General features: G+C 35.4%; 2 non-coding genes across 2 annotated transcripts; one reads left to right on the top strand and one right to left on the bottom strand.

Moving 5' to 3' along the window:
* Nucleotides 1-812: 812 nt before the first annotated feature.
* Nucleotides 813-919, top strand: LOC111904885 (small nucleolar RNA R71). Its single transcript, XR_002854658.2, has one exon. It is a non-coding gene; the product is annotated as a small nucleolar RNA R71 (small nucleolar RNA).
* Nucleotides 920-26,368: 25,449 nt separating this feature from the next.
* Nucleotides 26,369-26,475, bottom strand: LOC111904886 (small nucleolar RNA R71). Its single transcript, XR_002854659.1, has one exon. It is a non-coding gene; the product is annotated as a small nucleolar RNA R71 (small nucleolar RNA).
* Nucleotides 26,476-26,614: the final 139 nt, after the last annotated feature.

The following is a 26,614-nucleotide window of genomic DNA, read 5'->3' as shown; positions in this document are numbered from 1 at the left end:
TGATCCTTGATTTCTTGGGCTCATGCGGTTCTTCTTCCAATGCCTCCAGGAACTCAGATATTGCATCTTCTTTAGTATCGATGGCCATTACGTAAGATTGGGTCTTTACTTCGGGATTCTTCGGGGACAATTTTTCATGAACTAGAGTGGCTAGTTGACCAAATTGTACTTCAAGGTTATGGATGGAGCCTTGCTGGTTCTTTATCAAATTTTGTTGTTCCATGATGGCGGAATCAGTGGCATCGTGTCTCTTTTCTGAAGCCTCCATAAACTTCATCAAAATGGTCTCTAGGTCGGGTTTCTTCTCGGCTGGTGGCTGCTCCTTTTGATAAAGGCCTTGACCTGTCTGCCTATATTTGTCTTCTTTTTGCTTCTTATACTCTTCATATGGCAGCCACTCCTTCTTTGGTTTCCTCCAGTCCTCATCAAACTTATCCCCACTAGAGTAGCACACTTGAGCTCTTCTGTTCCCAAACTCATCTATATTGCAGTCCTTGGTCAAGTGTGGACCACTGCATCTCTCGCACCCCACTCTTATGGCATGTATCGACTGGTCCATTTGTGTTATCCTACGATCCATGTTATTCAGCATGGCCATGACAGCTGCAATTTCTTCAGTTTGGGCCCCTCCACCGCCTTTGATTCCATCTTGCCTTGGGTTGTGGTATTCGCGAGAGTGTTTCGCGAATTCTTCAATTAGCTCCTTGACCTCCCTTGGGTTTTTCTTTGTCAACGGTCCTTGAGAATCAAGGAGTTGTCTTGTCATCACATTGACCCCATCATAAAAGATTGACATCTCTTGCTGCACATTTAGGTCATGTTGAGGGCAATTTCTGAGCAAGCCCTTGTACCGCTCCCATGCTTCGTATAGTGACTCCCCCGGCTGTTGCTCAAAGTTGGCTATTGCCTTCTTAAGTTTGGCTATCTTGGATGGCGGGCAAAACTGGTCCAGGAATTGCTCACGCATTTGAGCCCAAGTGGTGATTGTACCCGGTGGGACTACTTTCAACCACTCCTTAGCAGCTCCTTTGAAAGTGATGGGAAGCATCCTAAGCAAGACTGTGTTTCTGTTGAAATTTGGGATATTGAAGTAATCTGCAATGTCGTTGACTTCATCTAGATGCTTAAAAGCATCCTCATGATCTTTCCCGAAAAATGGGATGTCCTTCAGTGCGGTCAATATGTGTCCCTTCAGCTCGAATGTGGCAGTGGCAGGTATTGCGGGTTGGACTAAACCGGGACCCACATCTTCTCGGATCCGCTTCTTGTAAGCTCCCATGGACATTTCTTCAATCGCTGCCATCTCGTTCCTTGAATCGTTCTCGGGTTCGCTTGTGTGTTCTTCAAATTATGGCTCGGTATCGCTTTCGGACTCGGTCTGGACGGGTGTATGATCTAAATGCTCAAGATTGCTCTTGTGCTTCGCTGATGAACTTGACTCTCCTGTCTTCTTTCCCAACTTCCTAGAAAAAGCTGACTTCAGTTCTTGCAAGGGCGTCTTTTTCTTGTGAAGTGCAGACTCGGGGTCTTCAAGTGGTGGCACCAAGTGTGTGTTTGATCTTCTGGTCGTGAACTCCTGCAACTTGCTAAACTAAAAACATAAAACTGAACTAAAATAAGAAAAACTAATTTCAAATTAAAAAAAATCTAGTTTTTAACTGTCCACGTCGTTGCCAGAGTAGTGCCACGTCGTCGACTCTGTGGATAACAGAAAAAATTATTTTGCTGAAAAATTAACTTTTTGTGGGTTTTTACTCCACAAGAAGGATCGATCAATTTAATGCAAATAAATAAGCTAAAAACTAAGTCGTTCCCCGGCAACGGCGCCAAAAACTTGATGTGCACAAAAGTACTCACTAATTTTAATATTTATAACCTAACAAACTTAACTAACTATGCACTTCTTGGCAGTGTACCTAGTCAGATTACAGTATAGCTTGGGTAAGTCGGGTGTCGATCACAGGGAACGGTGTTCTAATTAATTTACTTACTATTAAATTAACCTAATTTATTAACAAGTTTAATAAGGGGTTTTATCTGGTTTTACAAGATCAGATGAACTTAAATCAAAATAAATAAAAACACACTCTTGTTTAGTTTGAATCCACTTCTCCCTTATGTCTAGCTAATGATTACGGATTATTAAGTTGGTTTTTAGTTGTATTAGTAATTTAGTTCTATCTTACCAATAATTAACTAATTCATGTCAAACCATGTATGTTCACATATAATTAAACACAGAACTAATTATGAATGTAAATATGCTATGTAAGATTTGTTGTATAAACGCAATTATGGTCACAATACACGTTCTCTAGCACAGCTAAGCTTTATTTATTCTAATTACTAACTAAGATTGGTCAATCCCAGCTCTAACAATTCAATGTTCACTAAATCATTAGGTGAATAGGTTCATGCAGTTTAATGGTCACTAAGCTACACATAACATGCAATCAAGCAATTAGATGAACAAATAATAGCATGCTAGGTTATACAAATCAAACACAAGCAATTTTTACCAACTAAACTAAATCCATAAGCATATAACTATTCATAAGTTCAAAGCTTCATCTACCTAAACAAGAGTGGCTAGATTTAGCTGCTCATCATAGCAACTAAACCAAAACAGCTAAAACTAATGAAAGACATGTTCTTATTTAACTAAAATATAAACCTTTACTTCTTTTGGTGTTGAAAACCCTCTTCCAGAACCTTTCTTTCGTTCTTAATCATCTCTTGGAACTCTTTTCTTCTGCCAAAAGCTTCCCCTTTTTGTAATAATCAGGAGGACTTATATAATCCTCAAAAACCCGCACCACGTCGTGGCTAGATGTGCCACGTCGTGGGCTTCAAGCAATCCGTATCCTTCAAGGAAATCCTCCGCGTCGCGATGTTTATCTTCTGGAACACCCGTGTCACGTCGTGGGCTTCATCGCCACGTCGTGAATTGAGTGTCTATCATGATTTTATTATTTTCTTGTCTTTCAAGCCTCCCATGTTCCACATTTTGGCATTTTTGGTCCCTCTCTACGAAAATCCTTTATATTGATTGAAAATAACAATTGAAAGTCATAAGTATCATTATTCAAAACATATTACCACTTTATTAATAAAAATGTACTTAAATATTGCCTAAAAATAAGTATAAATATGGCAATATCAATTGCATACCAAATGAGCCATCACAATTTCAAAACACTCTTTCATCCCGTTTTGATTCATCTTTGATTCAGAATGATTCTGCTAATTCCAACGGATGTCTAATCGCCATGGTCACATTCGTTCCAATTATAGTAACATTATTAGGACCTTAAAATAAATATTTGGGCTATTATTATGAGTTATATTGAGTGTTATTTAACGCTTATATAATAATAATAATAGCTAGATTATTAATTAGTCGCGGTTAACATTAAAAAACTAAACCCTAGTGGTATTGATACTAGGTTTTGTCGAGGAAAATTGTTTTGCGATAACGAAGCGTTGTCTGAGTTCGGAATCACCACCATATCAAGTGAGTTCATAGTCAGTTTCATCTTACACATAGATATGAAGTATTTTATATAAATTACGTGCCATGTGTGCATATTATCTGAGTACTTGTTGTCTATGCTAGATGAACGATTTTATATATGTTTTAAATGATTTAAACTGTATACGTATTTTATATCTAAAAATATATTGGGATAAAACATGGGTAAATGAAATAGTCAGTGTGTGATGAAATAAAATGATGAGAGATAGGTGATGATAATTAGGTGAGGATAGATAGGAGATGATGAATCGGCGATGTAGGATGAAAGATACCATAACCTTATCCGACAATGTGGAGATGTAGTCATCTCCCAGAGTATAGATGGCGACCACAAACTATTATAGACAAACCCATGGAAACACCAACAGGCTCATAACCTATAGGTGATGAATTACGAGTTCAGGAGATGTTGTAACTACATATTCATCCGATAATACTCTAACCCCTTACTATGAATTACGAGTTCAGGCGATATTGTAACTGATGGGTTTTATACAAACAATCCTATGTGTGCATGCAACCCTAGATCTATGTTTTTCACTATTAGATACTCAACATTATGAACACATGAATAAAACCCTAATGTAGGTTGCTATTTTCGAAATTCATATATAAGGTTAGATCACATACCTTTTGTTGTTATATTGCAATAACAACTTAAATCTTCAAACCCTTAGTCTTGAAAGTAAGCACCACAAGTGTAGTGCCTCTAATGACTCACAAACATCACAAGCAATTGGAGAGGCTATAGAGAGAGAAGGGAGGACGTAGAAATTGGTCTTGGGAGCTCTTAGAAGCAAGTGGACTATTTCTCAAGGCCTAGGGGTCTTTATATAGGGTTAAGATTAGGGTTTCAGTCCTTATCCTTATCTAGTTGCTTGCCTATCAAGTAACCATAAGATAAGCCTTAATAACCCTTTTCTATTATCCCTTTGGACAATTTCAAGGATATCCAATCCCTTGAATTTGTACATCCTACTATTAGGATAACCATTGCCCTATTTTGCAACTATCATATAATTACAATTCAGCCCCTCTAGTTTAATTACACTTGATCACAAAATTAATTCCTAATTAATTATTGACCAATATTAATTAAACAAATATGATTTCCCCTTTAATATATTATTCTTATAACATATTAATAAATCATAATAACCTCTTTCTCTATTTATTTCTCCAGTCAAGTTGCTTTGGTGAAGGCAACCCAAAAGGACCATGCACAACCGGGTCAAGTATTTACCAAATATGGTTACGGGCTTAGAAACTAATCCAACAGTCTCCCACTTAGATAAGTCTAGTAACCACAAATGTAACATACAACTCGATTAGCAATTGTAGCTCTCAAAGACGCTGTCGAACTTTGATCTTATCAGTAACCTGTCCTTCTTCTACTCGATGTCTAATAAAATGATACTTTCTGTCGATATGCCGAGATCTACCATGATCCCTCGATTCCTTGGTCAAGGCAACCGCTCCTTCATTATCACAGAAAATTTCCATAGGCTCCTTTATGGCAGCTACAACTCCAAGGTCACCAATGAAGTTCTTCAACCATATCACCTCCTTTGATGCTTTGCTCGCTGCAATGTACTCTGATTCGCACGTTGAATCAGCTACGGTTTCTTGTTTGGAACTTTTTCCAAGTCACTGCTCCTCCATTTAGGGTAAAGACCCAGCCCGACTATGAACGGTAGTTGTCCCTGTCGGTCTGGAAGCTGGCGTCACTATACCCTCACACCTTTAAGTCATCACTCCCTCCGAGGACTAAGAACTATTACTCGGTCCTCCAAAGGTACTTAAGTATATTCTTCACCGCAATCCAATGAGCTTTGCCCGGTTTCCCTTGATATCTACTGACCATGCTCAAGGAAAAGGCCATATAAGGGCGAGTCCAAGTCATAGCATACAAGATCGAGCCAACTGCGGAAGCGTAAGGTACTCGACTCATTTCTGCTATCTCGGCTTCGGTACTCGGTCTTTATGTCTTACTCAACTTGGCATTACTCTGTATCGGTAGTTCTCCCTTTTTCGAGTTTTCCATACTAAAACGTTTTAGTACCTTATCCAAGTAAGTATTCTGACTAAGTCCTATTAATCTCTTACTTCGTTCTCTTACTATCCTTATTCCCAAAATATAGGAAGCCTCTCCGAGGTCCTTCATAGCGAAGCACTTCCCGAGCCAGGACTTGACCTCATGCAGAGTCGGGATGTCGTTTCCTATGTGTAGTATGTCATCAACATACGAAACGAGGAAACTAACTATACTCCCACTGGCTTTGACATATACACATGATTCATCTTCGCTTCGTACAAATCCAAACTCTTTGACTTTATCATCGAAGCAAAGATTCCATCTGCGAGATGCTTGCTTAAGTCCATAAATGGACTTATCAAGCTTGCACATTCTATTGGGACGCTTCGTATCGACAAAACCCTCTGGCTGAGCCATGTAAAAATCCTAAGCCAACTTCCCATTAAGGAAAGCGGTCTTGACATCCATCTGCCATATCTCATAATCATGAAATGCAGCAATGGCTAGCATCCCCCTAATAGATTTTATCTTGGCAACTGGTGAGAAGGTCTCATCATAGTCAACTCCGGGAGTTTGAGTAAATCCCTTCGCCACCAATCGTGCCTTATATGTGTGCACATTCCCATCCACTTCGGTCTTCTTCTTGAAGATCCATTTGCACCCAACCGTCTTACGTCAGGGCACATTGTCAACCAAATTCCAAACTTGGTTGTCATACATGGACTGAATCTTGTTGTCCATTGCCTCTTTCCATTTAGCAGACTCCGGGCCTGCCACGACTTCCTTATAGATGTTAGGTTCATCTAGATTTATTAGTGTACCATCACTAATATACGTGTCCCCTTCGGTAGTAATATGAAAACCATAAAACTGGGGTTGAACTCTAACTCTTTCGGAACGTCTAAGAGTTAAGGACTCGTCAATTGGTTCAACCGGAGTTTCCTCCTCGGGTTGAGCGCCAGCGTTAGAGGTTCCAACATCGTTTGATTCTTGAATCTCTTCAACATCGATTTGCCTCCCACTGTCTCCTTGGCTTATGAGTTCTCGCTCTCGGAAAACTCCTCTCCTCGCAATGAAGACAACATTTTCACTCGGTCTATAGAAGAGATATCCAAAGGATCTCTGCGGGTAGCCGATGAAAATACACCGCTCACTACGAGGTTCGAGCTTGTTGTGAGTCTCTCGTCTTACGAAAACCTCACAGCCCCAAACCTTGATATGTGCCAACGAGGGAGCTTTCCATATCCACATATCGTGAGGTGTTTTGGCAACCTTCTTTGTAGGGACTCGGTTAAGGATATGGGTGGCAGTCTCTAAGGCATACCCCCAGAATGAGATAGGTAGTGAAGCACGACTCATCATAGAACGAACCATGTCTAACAGGGTTCGATTACGCCTTTCTGCCACACCATTCAATTGCGGTGTCCTAGGTGGTGTCAATTGCGAAACTATTCCACATTCCTTGAGATAGTCGTGGAATTCAAGACTTAGGTACTCTTATCCTGGATCGGATCGGAGCATCTTGATTTCCCTACCCAATTGATTCTCCACTTCATGCTTGAATTCTTTGAACTTTTCAAACGTTTCTGACTTGTTCTTGATTAAGTAAATATACCCATATCTACTATAATCATCGGTGAAAGTCACAAAGAAGCAGTTCCCATCCTTTGTGGTGGATCTAAAGGGCCCACATACATCGGTATGTATGAGATTCAATAAACCCTCACCCCTCTCACAAGTGCCAGTGAAGGGTGACTTGGTCATCTTTCCAAGTAAACAAGATTCGCATGTGTCATCTTCCCTAAGGTCGAACGACTCCAACACTCCATCCTTTTGGTGTTGGGCTATGCGCTTCTTGTTGACATGTCCAAGACGACAATGCCAAAAAGATGTTTTATCCATACTATTGGAAGAATCCATACACAACACATCATTTCATAGGTTATCTACAACCATAACAGTTTCATACACTCCATTACAAGGCATTGCTTCAAAGTATAAAACACCATTTAGATAAGTATAAATAGAACCATTCTCATTATTTAACGAATATCTAAATCCTTGTCTAAACAAACCATGAAACGAAATGATGTTTCTTGCCATATCTGGCGAGTAGCTAGAATTATTTAAATCTAAACCTAATCCATTACTAAGCATTAAAGAATCCACTCTAATCTTGGTGACAAACGATGATCTTTTGTTTCCCAAGATTAGATTTATTCTTCCAAGCTCCACATCCCTATTTCTTCCTAGTCCCTGCAAATCAGAACAAATGTGGTAACCACATCCTGTATCAAGAACCCAAGAAATAACATGAGATGAATCATTAGATTTAATTGTGTATATACCTGCATAAGATGGCTTGATCTTTCCATCCTTGATGGCTTGCAGATATTCCGAGCAGCTTCTCTTCCAATGCCCTATTTTGTAGCAATGATGGCACTCTGCCTCCTTTGGGTTAGGGTTGGGCTTAGCAGGATCAACCATGGTCCCAATAGAAGAGGAACCATCTTGGGACTTTCCCTTGCAGTGGCTCTTTGACGGAGCCTTCATCTTCTTGCCCCTTCCCTGCCTATAGCCAAAACAGGAGAAGCGGATGGCTTAGGAGTTGGTACAACAGACTTGTCCTTAAGGTTGCTCTCAACAGTCCTTACGAGCCCATGGAGCATGCTTAGGGTGACCTCTTCCTTTTTCATGTGGTAGGTCATCCTAAATTGGTTGTAGCATGAGGGCAAGGAGTGAAGAAAAATTTCGATAGCCAAATCCTCCCCAAAGTTGACATTCAACTTGCGAAGACGATCAACATACCTTTGCATTTTGCAAGTGCACGGTTAGAGACTCTCCACTTCCCATTTTAGCAGTGATCATATTCGTAATGATCTCATAGCGCTCTTGCCTCGCGCTTTGGTGATATCTCTCCATCAAGTCTATATGCATCTCATAGGGATACATGTCCTCATAGGACTTTTGGAATTCGGAGTTCATTATGGCTATCATGATGCAATGAACTTTCATTGCATCACGTTCATGGGTCTCAAAGACAACCATTTCTTCGGGAGTAGTAGTTTCTGGATTGATCTTTTCGAGCTTCTTATCGAGAACATACTCTTTGTCCTCGTAACGTGCGATAGTGCGAATGTATCTTATCCATTCGCTAAAGTTCGATCCATTAAAAGTCATTTTTTGACAAAGACTCATTAGCGTGAATGAGTTAGCAGCAGTGTTGTTTGCGTTAGCCATCTACAAATAGAATGGACAAAGTTTGATTAGAATTGAATCCCTAATTAAACACCCAAAATGAAAAATTAGGGCTAGGATCCAACAACATTATTTACATATTAGAAGAGGGATGCCGTAATCCAACGTGCAAATAATTTGGAGGTAAGTGAATGACGATTCACTAATTATTCACCATAAAAACATAAGCTTAAGTTTTAAATGTATTGAGAATTCCTAGATTTTCTTGGAGATTCATTGAACCTTTCATTGGCATGTTTAAATCTCGATATGCCCCTCTCGTTTGTGACTGGGATGCCGAGGATCACAAATTGGGTGTGAATAACCATGTAAATCTACATGGTGCCTTCATTGTTACAATCACCTATTCAATGTGTCGGTAAACCACACACGCTGCATCGAACTATGACAAAAAATGAATCACCATTTACCACCTTTGCTTAGAACCAATTAGTGTGCCGGTAAACCACACACGCTCCACTAACTTCTTAGTAAGGGTGCAAAGTGTAATTTCATTTGCCTAAAGTAACTAGGATTGGGAATTTGTAAAAAAATTGTTAGTTACTTTATATAGATTCATTATACTTATTAATGAGGAGAGGATTGCCTTATCCTACCCGTTCGGCTAACGACCCTCCACCAGTCAAGCAAGCGGTGGGTGTGAGTGTACACCCATTAAGCGCCATTTTATAGGCAGCAACCTTATACCCACCTTATAGACCGGCTTCGTGAATGAGGCCTACTAACGGTAAGACTAGCATTTTTAATTATACATATATATATATATATATATATATATATATATATATATATATATATATATATATATATATTAAGCTTGTAATAATATAATAGTATAGGGTGTATTTTAAACATTTCAAAATACTAGGGTTTTAATCTTCAATTTAAAATTTTCAAAATCTAATTCCATTTAAATTAAAATTTTAAATATTAAAACTCTTGATTTAATAATTATCACAAATTAAATTATTAATTTAAATTATTAAATCATAAGGAATTATTAAATCTTAAAGGATCATTACCATTTAAACAATTATCTTATCCTAATCCCTTTTATCCCTCTAAATTTCGAAAATAATGGAAGGTGATAATTCAAAATCTTTAATTACCATATTTAACTATTAAAAGATAATTACAAGATATGGGATTATTCAAATCCCTAAAAATTAGGATCTTATCTTGGGGAAGGAGGTTAATCTCAAAATCTAAGGGTTGGCAAACCCTAGATTCCGAAATCTTGGATTAATGGAAAGGATTCAAAAAATCTTTTCACAATTTTCGCAAATTAGGGTTAGGAAACCCTAGTATCGAAATTTCTTGCCTCCTAGGGTTTATTGGCTATAAACCCTAACTGTCAAGTTCATACAATTGTATAATACTAATTGAAAACAAGTTAACTAAAGGATCTGATACCACTGATGGGTTTTATACAAACAATCATATGTGTCCATGCAACCCTAGATTTGGATCTATGTTTTTCACTATTAGATACACAACATTATGAACTCATGAATAAAACCCTAATGTAGGTTTGCTATTTTCAAAATTCATATATAAGGTTAGATCATATACCTCTTGTTGTTATACTGCAATAACAACTTAAATCTTCTAACCCTTAGTCTTGAAAGCAAGCACCATAGGTGTAGTGCCTCTAATGGCTCACAAACACCACAAGCATTTGGAGAGGCTATAGAGAGAGAAGGGAGGACGTAGAAATCAGCCTTGGGAGCTCTTAGAATCAAGTGGACGATTTCTCAAGGCCTAGGGGTCTTTATATAGGGTTAAGATTAGGGTTTCAGTCCTTATCCTTATCTAGTTGCTTGCCTATCAAGTAACCATAAGACAAGCCTTAATAACCCTTATCTATTATCCCTTTAGACGATTTCAAGGATATCCAATCCCTTGAATTCGTCCATCCTACTACTTGGATAACCATTGCCCTATTTTGCAACTATCACATAATTATAATTCAGCCCCTCTAGTTTAGTTACACTTGATCACAAAATTAATTCCTAATTAATTATTGACCAATATTAATTAAACAAATATGATTTCTCCTTTAATATATTATTCATATAACATATTAATAAATCATAATAACCTCTTTCTCTATTTATTTCTCCAGTCAAGTTGCGTTGGTGAAGGCAACCCAAAAGGACCATGGACAACCGGGTCAAGTATTTACCAAATATGGTTACGGGCTTAGACACTAATCCAACAGTAACTACGTATTCATGCGATGATACCCTAACCCTTGTTGGGCACGTATTGAGGGAGTAATCCCTGAATTAATATTGTCCATGCGATGTAGGCGATGATCCTTAGGGAGAGTCCTTAGGAACAAACATATAAGGAAATGCGACGTAAGGAGATGAGAGGTAAATATGATGTAGGAGACGAACCTTAGCATAAATCCTTAGGGAAGGTACTTAGGAATAAAGAAGATAATGGGGATGGGTAATTGGGTTACTTGTTTGATGAATAAACATAATAAATATATTATTGTGGGTTGAAAACCCTATGTATTCACCAGGTTTCCCAACCTGACCCACTCAGTTTACTTGTATCACAAGTGACAATGTGAAGATACATTACACTGAGAGATTAAGGAGATACAGATCACTAGTGTAAATAAATGTAAGTTTTGTTTATGCTTATGTTTATGTATTGACGACGACATCCCAAATGGTTTAAATGGAATAAAAATACATTTCTTTGGAAATGCTTTGATAATGAAATTATCATGTTTGTGTGGGAACAAATTCGGCAACATTTTTATTGAAAGAGATACTCTGATTTGTATAAAGCATAAACAAAAATCGGTCTTTTTTGGCAGTGAAAATGAGGATGTCATAGTTGGTATCAGAGCATTAGTTTAAGCGAACTAGGAATTTATAGGAAATTTCTAGACTTAAAACTTAGAATGCTAACCGATGATTGTGAGATGAGTGACTGCTATATTTTACACACAAGCACTAGTTAATTTTTGGAACGATGCCTAAATTTCTTTTACGTGCTAAATGATTTGTTATGCTATAGTTCGTATGGATCTATGGTCTATTGCCGACCGGATCTGAAACTTTATGTGTTCGGGTTTCTAAACGTTTAATTATGATATTAGAGTTGGCATAAAACTTTTCGGTGTGACAAGGAGATCTATACGTCTATAAAATCTTTCCTATCTTAAAATTCTGGCCCTGGTACACCGAACGTCTACTTGGGTGTACAAAACGTCATGGTGAAGACATACTAGGAAATATCCGAGGAAGATGACAACCTGAGCCTAAGAATGTGATGGGTCATGCATCGGTCGTTGCGCCTGCACCTGAACCTATCACAATCGCAGAAGTTCAGGAAGTGATGATAACCCTAACAGACTGAGAAAATAGAGGAAATGAGATAGCTTACGATAGTGAATGACATCTATCGGAAGATATCATAAGAGAGGTATCTTGCCTTTAGAATACGTCTGATAAAATAGCAGTACGTCTAGAGAAGTACAGTACATCTGAATGTACACATTTGGTTGGCGGGATGATTGAACGATTGGTGTAATTCCTAAAGTTTTCCTATCATCTAGAATTTCCATCACCAACCGAGTTTAAGAAAAATTGATGATTGAAGATACGCATGGAAGAAGTCCTAGTAGAGTCTAGGGATATATTTATGATTATTTGGACACACTCGTATATGTTAAATTGTTTTGTGATTTTAGGACTTGGGGACTGCGAGACAGTACTTGGGACGAGTCTGAGTAGGTGTGAAAGGTAGTAGATGCATATACTACCGGAAGCGCAGGACTCACGTTTGGATCAGGGAAAGTCACAAGGTTACCAAGAAGCCAATAATTCAGTCCGTTTTATTCAAGCATGTTGTTACCATTGTTTCGGTAATGACTAAGAAGATTGTCGTTATTCTGACCCTAATGGTCATATCAAATTGAGTCTGAATACGATGAGTATGACACGTGGTTCAGAGAACCAAGTCCGATGTAGTATCTGACTTAAGCTAGAAGATTGAAGTGAAAGACAATCAAAGCGATCAGTAGAGGTATCGGGATAGTTGATTGTAGCTAGGAATGTTACCTTTTAAGATATGATTATATCACATTAGAACATGAAGGGATGTATAATCTGTTTTGGAAATTTGACTCTAAAAGACCTGAGTTTAAGCTTTGCAACGCACGATGTTAGGTCATTACAATACGACACATCGGTCCATGGTAGTAATCCTAAGATTGCTAAGAGGAAGAAGCAATCTCCAGTAAGGATCGAGATTGTGACTTGAAGATCATAATTGGGAGTCCAACGTGAGATAGGGAGCGGGTCCAAGATCAAGCACTGCCTGTAGTCAGGAAATCTTAGAGTTAGATACTCGTTTGAAGAAACATCAAAGTTACGGTTATTACTTAGGATGAATAGATAACGTATGGAGTCATCATGTGAGCCCTGTTTCTTTGATTATTTCGGGACGTAATCATCCTTAGGGGGAGATAATTGTAACGCCCGTAGATCCGGGCTAGTCAATTTAGAGATAATAGGGGTCGAAAACGACTTTTCGGCAAAAGATTATTTAGAATAAATAATCTTAACCAAATTGTAATACATGTTACAAGGTTTCCGTACATATAAAGAGCGCCGAAATCCGAGTTATAACGAAGAAGTTATGACTCGTCGAAGTTTCGCGACGGAACCGGCATGGCACCGGGAAGTGTATATAGTGAATTTACGATAGAGCAAATTTTAACCTTAGCGATCTAAACAAAATTGTTAGAAAATATTAAACCGAGAGTGTCCATAAAAAGAACGCCCAAATCTGACTTCGTATGAGGAAGTTATGATTTTTCTAAGATTTGGCATAGCGGTGCATGGCCCGAAACTCGAATTTTAGTTCGAGCGGTTTTTGGCTTACGCGACCTAAATGAGAGTTTAATATCTCATTAATAGGAACTCAAAGACAAAAAGACAGACGAAAACGGAGTCCGTATGTAAAAGTTATGAATTTTATGCGGACATTTAACAATGTAATCACCTCCTACTGTTAAATTTAAGATCGGACGAGAATTAGCCGACGGAGTAAAAAGGAAAGTTGTAGATTTTATTTTTACCTACGTGTGGATATAAATAACGTAAAAAACAAAGCTCGTATGCAAAAGTTATGGACGAAGCTTAGTCTCTACTTTTCGAGCGCGACAAATTCGATACAGTTTTGTAAATCCGAGATAGATTGAGAATTAGCCAACGAGGTCTAAATGAAAGTTGTAGTACTCGTAAACACCAATGCGTGGATATAAATATCAAAAAAATGGAGATCCTATGCGAAAGTTATGGACGAAGCTTAGTTTCTACTTTTCGAGCGCGGCGAATTCGATACAGTTTTTGTAAATATGAGATAGAAGGAGAATTAGCTGACGGGGTCTAAATGAAAGTTGTAGTACTCGTAAATACCAATGCATGTATATAAAGAACTTAGAAAACATAGCTTGTACACAAAGATACGGACGATGCTTGGAGACTACTTACTATAAAATTCCTATAAATAAGAGATGAACTCTTCATAATTTCTTCACACCATAAGCCTCTCTTTCTCTCTCTAACTTCTCTCTAGCCTCCCGAAACCCCTCCGAAGTCTAGGGCACCTCCCTAGCACGAGAAGAAAGCCCCGGAGCGCCCGACGGCTTCGAGAAGAAAAGTTTTTGGCTCGGAAACGCTGCTCCGGCGAAGCCCGGGTTTTAATAAAAACTCGTTGTAAGTGAGTTACGCCTATATTATATTTAATATAACTTTTATTTAATTATAGTAACATTATTAGGACCTTAAAATAAATATTTGGGCTATTATTATGAGTTATATTGAGTGTTATTTAACGCTTATATAATAGTAATAATAGCTAGACTATTAATTAGTCGCGGTTAACATTAAAAAAACTAAACCCTAGTGGTATTGATACTAGGTTTTGTCGAGGAAAATTGTTTTGCGATAACGAAGCGTTTTCTGAGTTCAGAATCACCACCTTATCAAGTGAGTGCATAGTTACTTTCATGTTACACATAGATATGAAGTATTTTATATAAATTACGTGCTATGTGTGCATATTATCTGAGTACTTGCTGTCTATGCTAGATGAACGATTTTATAGATGTTTTAAATGATTTAAACTGTATACGTATTTTATATCTAAAAATATGTTGGGATAAAACATGGGTAGATGAAATAGTTGGTGTGTGATGAAATAAAATGATGAGAGATAGGTGATGATAATTAGTTGAGGATAGATAGGTGATGATGAATCGGTGATGTAGGATGAAAGATACCGTAACCTTGTCGACAATGTGGACATGTAGTCATCTACCAGAGTATAGATGGCGACCACGGACTATTATAGACAACCCCGTGGAAACACCAACAGGCTCATAACATGTAGGTGATGAATTAGGAGTTCAGGCGATGTTGTAACTACGTATTCATGCGATGATACTCTAACCCCTGACTATGAATTACGAGTTTAGGCGATGTTGTAACTACATATTCATGTGATGATACCCTAACCCTTGTTGGGCACGTATTGAGGGAATCCCTGAATCAATACTGTCCATGCGATGTAGGCGATGATCCTTAGGGAGAGTCCTTAGGAAAAAACATATAAGGAAATGCGACGTAAGCAGATGAGAGGTAAATATGATGTAGGAGACGACCCTTAGGATAAATCCTTAGGGAAGGTACTTAGGAATAAAGAAGATAATAAGGATGGGTAATTGGGTTAATTGTTTGATGATTAAACATAATAATTATACTATTGTGGGTTGAAAACCCTATGTACTTGTTCGAATCTCTACAGGAATTTCTCTCTTTGATCTGGTGCTATTTCAGTTCTTCCACGGAATTGTCCCTATTTAAAAAAAAGTATTTTAGTTAATGTAGATACAATGTATAGTATAGCAATATATATAGCATACCCCTTCATGTTGAGTTTGGAAGGAACTACCAGGTATCCACTGAATGCCAGGAACACCAGAAGGTGAAAAGACTCTTGTGCCCACCCCACCACCCTCACCACCATTTCCATTATCACCATCAGTACTTTTGACACCACTTTGTGGCAACATCATTCTACTACTCAAAGATGAAACAGGAGGATGTTGTTGAACCATTCTCTCATCTGTCCCTAACATAGGCCTCTTAGCCATTTCAGAAGCTTGACCAACACCAAGGGCATTATTGGTAGAAATAATGTTACTATTCGTAGGGTTGATAGGGACAATAACTGAAGATTGACTTGTCAAACTGGTCAAACTGCCCCTCCCGCGATTCCTTAATCCGGATTCACTAAGGACAGGAGATGATTTACGAACAGGGAATCCTCCGACTTCTTCTTCCTTGTTTATAGGTAAGGAAGGGATGGTGGAGATTAAGACTAAATTGTCTAAAACGTCCCTCACCGGACTTGGACTTAGAGGGACTGAAAAATGAAACAAAGTAAATGAATATCTCACCATTTTCCCATAGTATAAATAACTAATTCTAGGGCTAAACACAACAAAGTACAGGGATTTAATAGAAAGAGATGAAATAGGATGTTATAATACACGTGTAAAAGAAAGTATGTTGTTGTTTCTTGCATTTAACAATAAATAACAAGTGTAGTAAAAAGTAGAAAGTAACCATGTGTAGCTCCAGGGGCAGGAGTGCCAGTAGGTTTGATTTTTTTTATTATAATCAATACATTTTATTTATTTAAAAATTAGATTTTTTTTGGATTTGGTAATTTAGATCAATTTCATTATCATATGTAAATATATTAACATATACTATTTAACACACATTTACTAAACTTTAAGTACATACACAATGTACCAAAATTTCACAGCAATTAAACAATTCTAAAACAAAAAGAAAGAACTTTATATGGTCCAAGTCATAGAAAGGAAAAAACATAAAACCTGGGTAGCCAAGTATATATTGTTCAAATGAGAAGGATGTGCTTGAACAATGGGTCGATATGCACTCTTTCTACCCTCCATAGTCTGAAGCAAGAAACATTAATTAAACCACTTTATAAGTAGAATGTCACCAATATAGTTGACCAAGAAACATATAAAGAAGAAATTATGATGGTAAATACCCCAAAATCAAAGAAGAAATTTGACCGGTCAACCATAAACAATTTCAGAGCACTTCTTCTTAGGAGATATCTATCATAGCATTATAACTGTGAGGTGAGTAACAACCAAAGAAGGAAGCATAAATAAGATCTAGAAACACAAATGAATAAGATTCTGTTACATTCAATATAAAAAAATACAACAGTTGATGATATTGATGCAATAAAATCCAAAACTAAAATATCTACAAGGAGTCTAGTAATTATTTAAATTTGTATCTCAAAGTCAAAAATCACCTTCGACCGTAGATAACCCCAAAGGTAAGCCCAATCCGACTTGTTTCTTCTTCCAAAGAGTTCATGGCATTCGATCCTGCAGCTTCCTTGATGCAAACTGCTTGCAAAGCATCAATAACATACCTGTAATTATAAATTTACTACTAGTATAATCACACCACACAAACATAGATAAATAAATAAATAGATAAATTGTTCTTGTTCCATATCAAATAGTAACAGTAGAAGTTGACCTTAGAAATTCCCATGCCCAAGATTGCTTCCGATGTTTTCGATATGGGTAAGTATGCGAATAGAAAAAAACGGAGAGTGAGAGTTCCCATATTTTGCCCTCATAACAAGGCCTTCAACCTCACATGTGAAGCACCATCCTCTCTTATCACCTAACAAACACTTTTTTTTTAATAATAGTTTACTCAACTTAAAGAAACAACTTGTTAATGCATATGATAACATACATGCTTTGGAATTAAGTAGTTGTTATGTCAACTGAAATTTGAGATCCAGTAAAACACTCCGCACTCTGTTTAAGGATTCCATAGTCCATATATGGAACTAAGTAGTTGTTATGTCAGCTGATTATTTTGAAGTACATGAATTGAAAGGAAACAAATTAGTTAACAATCTTAAATAGCAGTCATTGACTACCCCTAATGTCGACTCTGCTGCTTGGTATTCCATTTCCATCCCATGTTTTCTTTTGCCTTTACCATTTTCTTCGATCTATACTTAAATAGGAAACAATGAAGACTATAAAAAAGGAGAAATCAGATTATTAGGGAGTGGGAAATAAATCAATCGCAGAGGATTTTCAAAGTTGGGTTGAACCCTGAAGGAAGGTTTTGAAGGGATACACAAGAGGAAAATGAATGATGTTAAGGATTCCATTGCCAAAATTCAAGAAAAGGTAAAAGCAAAAATGAAGGTAAAAGTTTATGATCACAAACAGGTCTAATTAGCCAGGTGGGCTGTTTTTGTCTTTTTGACAATTTAAATTGATATGAAAGAGCATGATACGACTTGGGGTTTTAGTTTTTTGCATGAATCATGTAATCCCAGATGGATACAAGAGTGAAAGAGTTTATGTGGAGGAGTTACAATAAATCATCCCACATGGAGAAGTTTTAGCACTTACCAGTATGTTCCATCATTGTTATGAATCAAGAGATGACTGGGCTAGTGGATATTTGTGGGACATTGATTGTAGGTGTGTTGTGGCGGGAAGTCAACCCACATGAATAAAATCAAAGGGTCTGGTAATGGTACGTCATAATCTCCAGCTTTTGCTTCCCATTGCAATAGGATAACACTAACCTTCTGTAATAGGTTGCACCTGATTGTAACCGTAATAAAAAATATTGAGACCCAAAAAGAAATACCCCCCAAGAAAGAAAGTAAGAAAATGAGATAACTTACAGGATTCATTTGATTCATGGAACTAATGCCATAACTTGCAGGGTAAGGATTCCCTAAATAGTTAACTTCATCATTCACATAATTTAGGTTATATCCTGTGTATGAAGAGCACCCAAGAAGTCAAATACCATATCATTTTTATAATTATCATTTCTTAAACATAAGTTGAGAAATTTACACTAAATTCACTTGTAGTTTTTTAGGATCTAAACACTTCCCTGTAAACTTAGAATCAATTGTTGATTTTTTATTGTTGTATTAACCACTTGGGATTTGGGATTTCCATATTGATGAACCCTGACCACTGTTCACAGCAAACCCAATCATCCTTGTTTTAGGACTGTGCGAAAATATCTATTTCTTTTTCTCCTGAAATGAAAATATTATACAAAATCAAAAACTATTTACAAGAATAAAAGCTCAACCCTTAGAAACTTGAATAAACAGAAATGATGTTGGTGTCACAACTCTTGCAATTGAATACCCCTGAGAGATAGCCTAATACCAACACCAGTACTAACTGGGGGGGGGGGGGGGGGCGAAGAAACTGAAACCCTAATTCACAGATTTAGATCCAACAAACTAAGTAACACTACACCCACCATATTCAGATCGTTCAAATAAAGAGGAGAGAAAATCTGTAAATGCTTTACAAAAAACTTAAATGTGGAGATAGGATCGTCGATACTTATCTTGGTGGTGGACTGTGGCATGGCCGACGACGTCATACAAATCAACGAATCCTATTGCTTTCGCCCAAGTGAGTCTCCAACGAACATCACCGCCCTCGACTTCGTTCACTGTCGCCGCCCTCAAATAAATATGGTATCAGAGGCAAGGGATTCGACAAAAATAGGTTCGGGATGTAGTCCCCGAGATGGTGACGTTGATGAGTCACAATCACCGATGAAGTGAGGCGACCGGTGAGGTGAAGTGTTGCAGTCGTACTCTAACTCGATCGTCTGGAGTAGAGGTGGCAATGGGTCGACCTGGGTTGGGTTCGGGTTCAACCCATTTATTAATTGGGTTGAAAATTTCAACCCAACCCAACCTGTTTATTTAAATGGGTTGATATTTCCAACCCAACCAAACCTTTCAGATAAATGGGTTGTCACCGGGTTGACCCGTTTATGTAATTCCCAAACCAACCAATTAAATAAATTGGTTAAATTTGGTTTGACCAATTTAAAATAAAAAGAATAAATAATTTAACTAAAGATTACACCACTCAAATTAGTTATAGACTTGAATAAAATTTCAATGTATGACAAAAGTACAATCACAATTCACATATACAAAGAAATTATTCAAATAACATTAAAGATATGTAATTTTTAAGAGATTTTTTAGAGTGGTTAGTGTTGTCGGTGCCAAGCAAAAAGGTAGAAATTAGGATTCTATTTTTTTAAAACATAAATAATAATACAAACATTGTAATTTATAAAGTAATACATAGATTAATACATGATAATATTTTAATAATTATTAAATTTAATATAATTTAAAGTTAAATGGGTTGGTGGGTTGAAAACGGGTTGATAGTTTTTACCCGACCCAACCTATTTAATTAAATGGGTTAGACGGGTTGACCCATTTAACATAAATGGGTTGAAAATCTCAACCCAACCTGCTAATTTTGGGTTGGGTTTGGGTTGGGTTAGTGGGTTGGGTCAGTTTTTTCCAGCTCTAGTCTGGAGAATGTTGATGTGAAAAAACCCTAGTTATCGTGTGGGGGCTTTAGGGTTGTTAGAGGGAACAAGGGATACTGAGACAGGATCGACCAAAAAAGGGTTTTAATTTTTTCGGACAAAATGTTTCTAACCAATTAACAAACCCTAAATGGTTCCTAACAATTATATTGTCGGAAAGTAGGGTAGATGGGAAGAGGAGAGGATGAGGAACACTATATCTCCGGTTGTAAGCATTAGGAGTCGCAGAACCCCTAATGTTAGCTCTGTGACGTTTGTCTTTGGGAGCACGTACAAAAGCCCTAGTTGCTGGTCTCTAATTTGTGATCTTCAGGAATGAACAGGAGTTTTTAAGAAAAAAATTATAGAACAATTATATGAGTTGTCGAGGTTTATAGCAGAGATGGTTTTGTGATTAGGGTTTGCAGAGAGAAGGGATGAAGCGGGGTATTTAAAAATTTTAGAATTTTAAGAGGATTTCCTCAAGAACGCACGTTTTGAGTAAAAAACATAAAGTGACATTCACAGAGGACGCACGATTTTAGATAAAGTGCCCTCTGTGTTTTTAAGTGTTTTTTTACATGAGACGCAAATTTAAGGGCGCACAATAATGCGTGATGTCAATCCTTAAATTTTTTGAAGAGATGACACTTTTTTAATGTCACTCGCTATTGCGTAACATAAATCAATGAGTGTCGTGGTTTGCACGTCATAAAAGGGTCTTTTTTCTTGTAGTGCATCCAGATATAGGTTGATATGAATCTGCATCCGTAGGTTATATATGGGTTCAATTTTAGTTTGTCTAGAGGTTTGGGGATTTCGCTCGATATATTTCATGATAGAGTTCTAAATTTGGTTATTTCCTTTATTATATTTGTAGGTTAACTCTTTCTTTATTCTCTTTCTCTCTCCGTTTGTTTCTGTAGTCTATGCACACCTATGCCACCAACATGGTTTTCCATCTTATGCTCGAAGAGAAACAATGTTATGGTTGGACATTCCGGATTTGAACAAAAGCTAGGGTTTTATTTGGGTATGGTTGAATCAACTTCTTCTTGATTTGGTTTACGTTGATTTTTCCTTATTTTGATTAATTAGTTGCTTTCTTCTTGATTTGGTTCTACAATAAATTTATGTGTTTATACCTTTCTCATCTAGATTTTTGTTTTTTTATAGGTTTTAATCGTGGATCTGGATCTCCTTCTCTCTTGTACAATTTTCATTTGATAACGTTTTAAGAACCTAGTAAAATCCTCCCCTTTCTATACTATTGATTTTAAGACTATCATATAGATCTTATCATATATATTTTTTTTGTTTAATTCACAACCCAACAATAAAATGGGGAAAACCGACACGTGATATGAAGAAATATGGTAGAAAGTATTGTTTGTTACATTTTAGTCGGTATATATATATATATATATATATATATATATATATATATATATATATATATATATATATATATATATATGGGTTAGGATCAAATGTAAATTTCAAGTATTGTGTGAATGTATTACCAATTTTTATTCATTGGATTAAAAGAATGAAATGTTTGTGATTTTAAGATACACGATATTAACATATGATAGCATGTATTATATAATTATACTTAATTAATTAATAATAATTAATATGATATTTTATTAAGAGATAGAAATACAAATTACCTATATTTTAGGCAACCAATTCATTTTATTTAATAACCATCAAATCAAATATCTATTTTATTCAACACTTAAATTAAATTAAAATTATTTTGAATACGATTCAATATATTCAAATATGTTTTCTAGGGATATTAATATATATTCTTACTATTATTGTTTTTTTGTAGCATGCACTCTTATAACTTTTATTTATTTTATCCTTTCTTTTTGTTTTTAATTATATTTAATTCTTTAAAATTGTGTTTACAAGATAAATGTTTTGAAACAATTGAACCACTATTATCATGAGAATCATAAAATAAAAGAGAAAAAACAAAAATATAGATGTAAAATCTAACATTTTTGTAAGAATGAAAATAAATTATAATTCCAAATATTTAATTCTCACGAGAATGAACATAAAAGACAAGTACAAATCCAAAATTCTCTTGGAAATGAAAGAATTATAAGAAAAAAAAACATAAATGACAAATGCAATTAAGAATTTTTTTTGAGAATGAATATAAATTACATGGACAACTTAATATTCTGAAAATTTTATTTTGTGATGTATTTTTCTAGAATCTGTCATTGATTCATTCATAAAAAAAAATATTGTTGATTCATTCTTGGAGAATATGTTTGATTCATTTATCAAGAATATATTGCTGATTTATTCTTAGAGAATATGTTGTTTATGTATTCTTGAAGAATATATTCTTGTAAATACTCGTTCGTAGTGATGTTACTGAAAAAAATGGTTTGATATAATTATTAGAAACATATAACTAAATATAAAAAATTACATAAAAGCAATTAATTAACAAACATCATTTTGATTTCGAAAACACAATTCAATTGAAATAACAAAACATATACACGAAACGTTTAAAGTTATATAACTATATGTTTAATAGGAAAATCAAAGAACAAAAAAATGTCTTAAACCGTGTAGAAGAAAAGTAATGCAAAAAAAATGTTTCTTTTTGTAAATTCCAAGAACAACCAAAGAGAAAACTCCAAAGATTCGTTTCCTCCATCTCTTCGACAGGTGCGATAAATGACCACAAAAATTGTTTACTTATTCCTTTTATATATATATATATATATATATATATATATATATATATATCAAAATCGAACCTTTTTTATGTATATGTATCACATTGGTCGTCGGCAACATGAGACGCCAAACTTATGACCATTAGCGGTGACCTCTTTGTTTAATCCGGCATTAGCTCTTTGCACGCAGCAACAAAGAAGAATATGTCGATCTATATACGAGGAGTAGGAAAAGATGCACTGATGATCGTCAGCATTAGCGAAAGGGATGGCTAGGGCCGATGTTATGTGATTAATCCCTAAAATAATGCTTTTTAAATTGATTAAGTTTCCAAAATTATAAGAATTTAATATTTATAATATCTAATTTAATTAATGAAGTTAATCTAATACTCTTATAAAATGATTAGACCATATTTAGTCTTACATTCACACAATATTTATAGGATATACATGATCCTCTCTCTCTCTCTCTCTCTCTCTCTCTCTCTCTATATATATATATATATATATATATATATATATATATATATATATATATATATATATATATATATATATATATATACAGAGAGAGAGAGGGTTCAATTAAGCAAAAACAAAGGTTGAGAATAGGGGAATCATTCTCAGCCACTCATTTATTTTTGACGCAAAAGCCTCCGTCCTACCAGTAGAAATGGGAAAGGAATAGACATGTGTTTTCCAACAAAACATGTTTTCTTAAACTATGCTAAGCATTACCTTAATATATACAAAAACATGGTTTTCTCGTTTTTTTTTTAATTTTTAAGAAGCTATTTTTATCGAAAAATGATTTTAAATATACCAAAATTCATAATTTTTTATTCTCTACAAATAGACATCCATATTAATATAGTTTTAAGATAAAATAATTTTTTTTTATATTTTCAGTTATCAGTATTCATAAGTGAATAAAAATGAATCAGGTTTTTACTACAGTACATTCGTTAATTACTTATAAATAAAAACTATGATTAATTGTTTTTACAATTTAAGTATCATTCATATATGAATATAGCATATAATAAAAATATTATATTCATATTTAAATATTAGACGATGCATTCACTTGTGAATATTAGATGATATATTCATATGAATATTAGATAATATTTTCATATCTGAATATTACGTAGTATTACATGGTATATCACATGTGAATATTAGATAGTATATTCACTTGTGAATATTAGATGATATGTTCACTTATGAATATTACACAGTATATTCACATGATATATTCACTTATGAATATTAGATAATATTTTCATATCTGAATATTAAATAGTATTACATGGTATATCACATGTGAATATTACATAGTATATTCACTTGTGAATATTAGATGATATATTCACTTATGAATATTACACAGTATATTCACATATGAATATTACAAGGTATTTTCACAAATATATATAATTTTTATATTTTATTCACATATGAATAACATACATGCTTGCATATTTACTTTTTTGTTTTAATAATCATATATTGATTCAGGTGAGAAAACATATTCATATATGAATATAACGTGGTAATTTATTTTATGCATTTCATTAAACAGTTGGAGTGCATATAATTTAACTTTTTTAAAAATGTCAGAAACATGATACTTTGACTATTTAAATCTTACAAAATAGTAGATTGATAGAGAATTATATGAAATTTTTCAAAAAAAAAAACGATTTGATCTTTTTCTAACATCAATTTTGAAGTTTTATTTGATAATCGATGTTGAATGAATGATATAAAGTGGATTTTTTGTTGATTATCGATGATGTTGATCTAATGACATTGGGAGTATAATTAATCGCAGATGTTGAAGATCTGATCGTATTCAAGCAGAATTGAAGGTTGGATTAAAAGAACCAAAAATGAATTTTTGTTGTTAACTGTTGAATCGTGTTGATAAACATGTTATTGACGAAGATCGATGATTGATTAGAAGTAGATGATGTTGATGATAGTTTAATAGAAGAAATCTGGATGATTGTTGAAGGATGGAGAAGAAATTTGGATGATGAACGGTGAATGAGTTTGAACTGTAATCTAATTCTCTACATATACGTATTTGAGATTGAAAGTTATCATATTTACAAGTTTGCCACTGTGTCTTTTTATGCTTAGATTAAATGAGTGGCTGAGAATGATTCCCCCATTCTCAACCTTTTTTATTTTCTCAATTGAACCCACCTCTCTCTCTCTCTCTCTCTCTCTCTCTATATATATATATATATATATATATATATATATATATATATATATGATGCGTAATTATTATACCTATTAGTTTTACCAACTATCTAACTTATTATTACGCATCAAGTTTTTTGACGTCATTGTCGGGGAACGACTATCTAGTTTAACTTTTATTTGCTTTAAGTTAGTAGATCCTTTTTGTGGGATAAAACCTACAAAAAGTTAAATTTGAGCATTAGTTTTTTTTTTCAGAACTGAACTCACGATGTTAGCTCAATCATTTATGTTTTTTTTGTTTCTGTTTAGGATTTTGTGACATCACGATGTGGGATTACTAGCCACTACGTGGTGAACGTTCAGTAGGACTTTTTAAGAAGTTTTTGTTCAATTTTATGTTTTTATTTTTTGTTTTGTAGTAGTACATGACCCATGGATCCAACACACATTTGATACCACCACTTTAAGATCCAGAGTCAGCCCTTCACAAAAAGAAGGATAAAAGCATAGGAGAAACCAACCCACCAAAGAAGACACCTTTCGAAGACCTTAAATCGGCTTTTAGAAAGAAGAAAGGGAAGAATGTGGGTGAATCAAGCAATTGCTCAAAGAACGAAAGCAAGTTAGAAAGCTTTGAGCAAAATCCTAATATTCACAAATCCGATTCCGAATAAGAAACCGATAAGAAAGAAAGCAAACCTAAAGACAAGCCAAAAAACAAGATGGCAAACATTGCCAACATGTCCATGGAGGCATATAAGAAAAGAAACCAAGAGGACACCTGTCCCGTTCTCGTGCAAGATGCAATTCCTGCTACCGCAACATTCGAGCTGAAGGGGAATATTTTTCCGCACTTAAGGAACTCCCATTTTCTGGGAAATAGCATGAGGATGCTTACAAGTATCTTGATGAAATTAATGACATAGCTGATTACTTCAACATCCCAAATGTTCCAAGAGAGACGGTGCTTTTGAGAATGCTTCCCGTTACCTTTAAGGGAGCTGCTAAGGATTGGCCAAAGGAACTTCCACCCGGTGCAATTATTACCTGGGTGCTAATGCGTGAACAATTCTTATAACATTTTTACCCACCTTCTAAATATGTTAAACTCAAGAAAGCTACCGCAAATTTCGAGCAACAACCGGGTGAGTCACTTTACAAGACATGGGAGCGCTACAAAGGATTAATAAGAAATTGTCCCCAAAATGATTTGAATGGGCAATAAGAAGTATCGATATTCTATGATGGGATAAACGTGATGACAAGGAAACTCCTTGACTCTCAAGGACCATTAACAAAGAAAAATCTTGGAGAGATTAAGGAATTGATTGAAGAGTTTTTTTAGCATTCG

Source organism: Lactuca sativa, chromosome 7 (genome assembly GCF_002870075.4).
Source record: "Lactuca sativa cultivar Salinas chromosome 7, Lsat_Salinas_v11, whole genome shotgun sequence".
Taxonomy (NCBI): Eukaryota; Viridiplantae; Streptophyta; class Magnoliopsida; order Asterales; family Asteraceae; genus Lactuca; species Lactuca sativa.
Note: the sequence above shows the minus strand (reverse complement) of the source record. Positions and strands in the feature narration are given on the sequence as shown.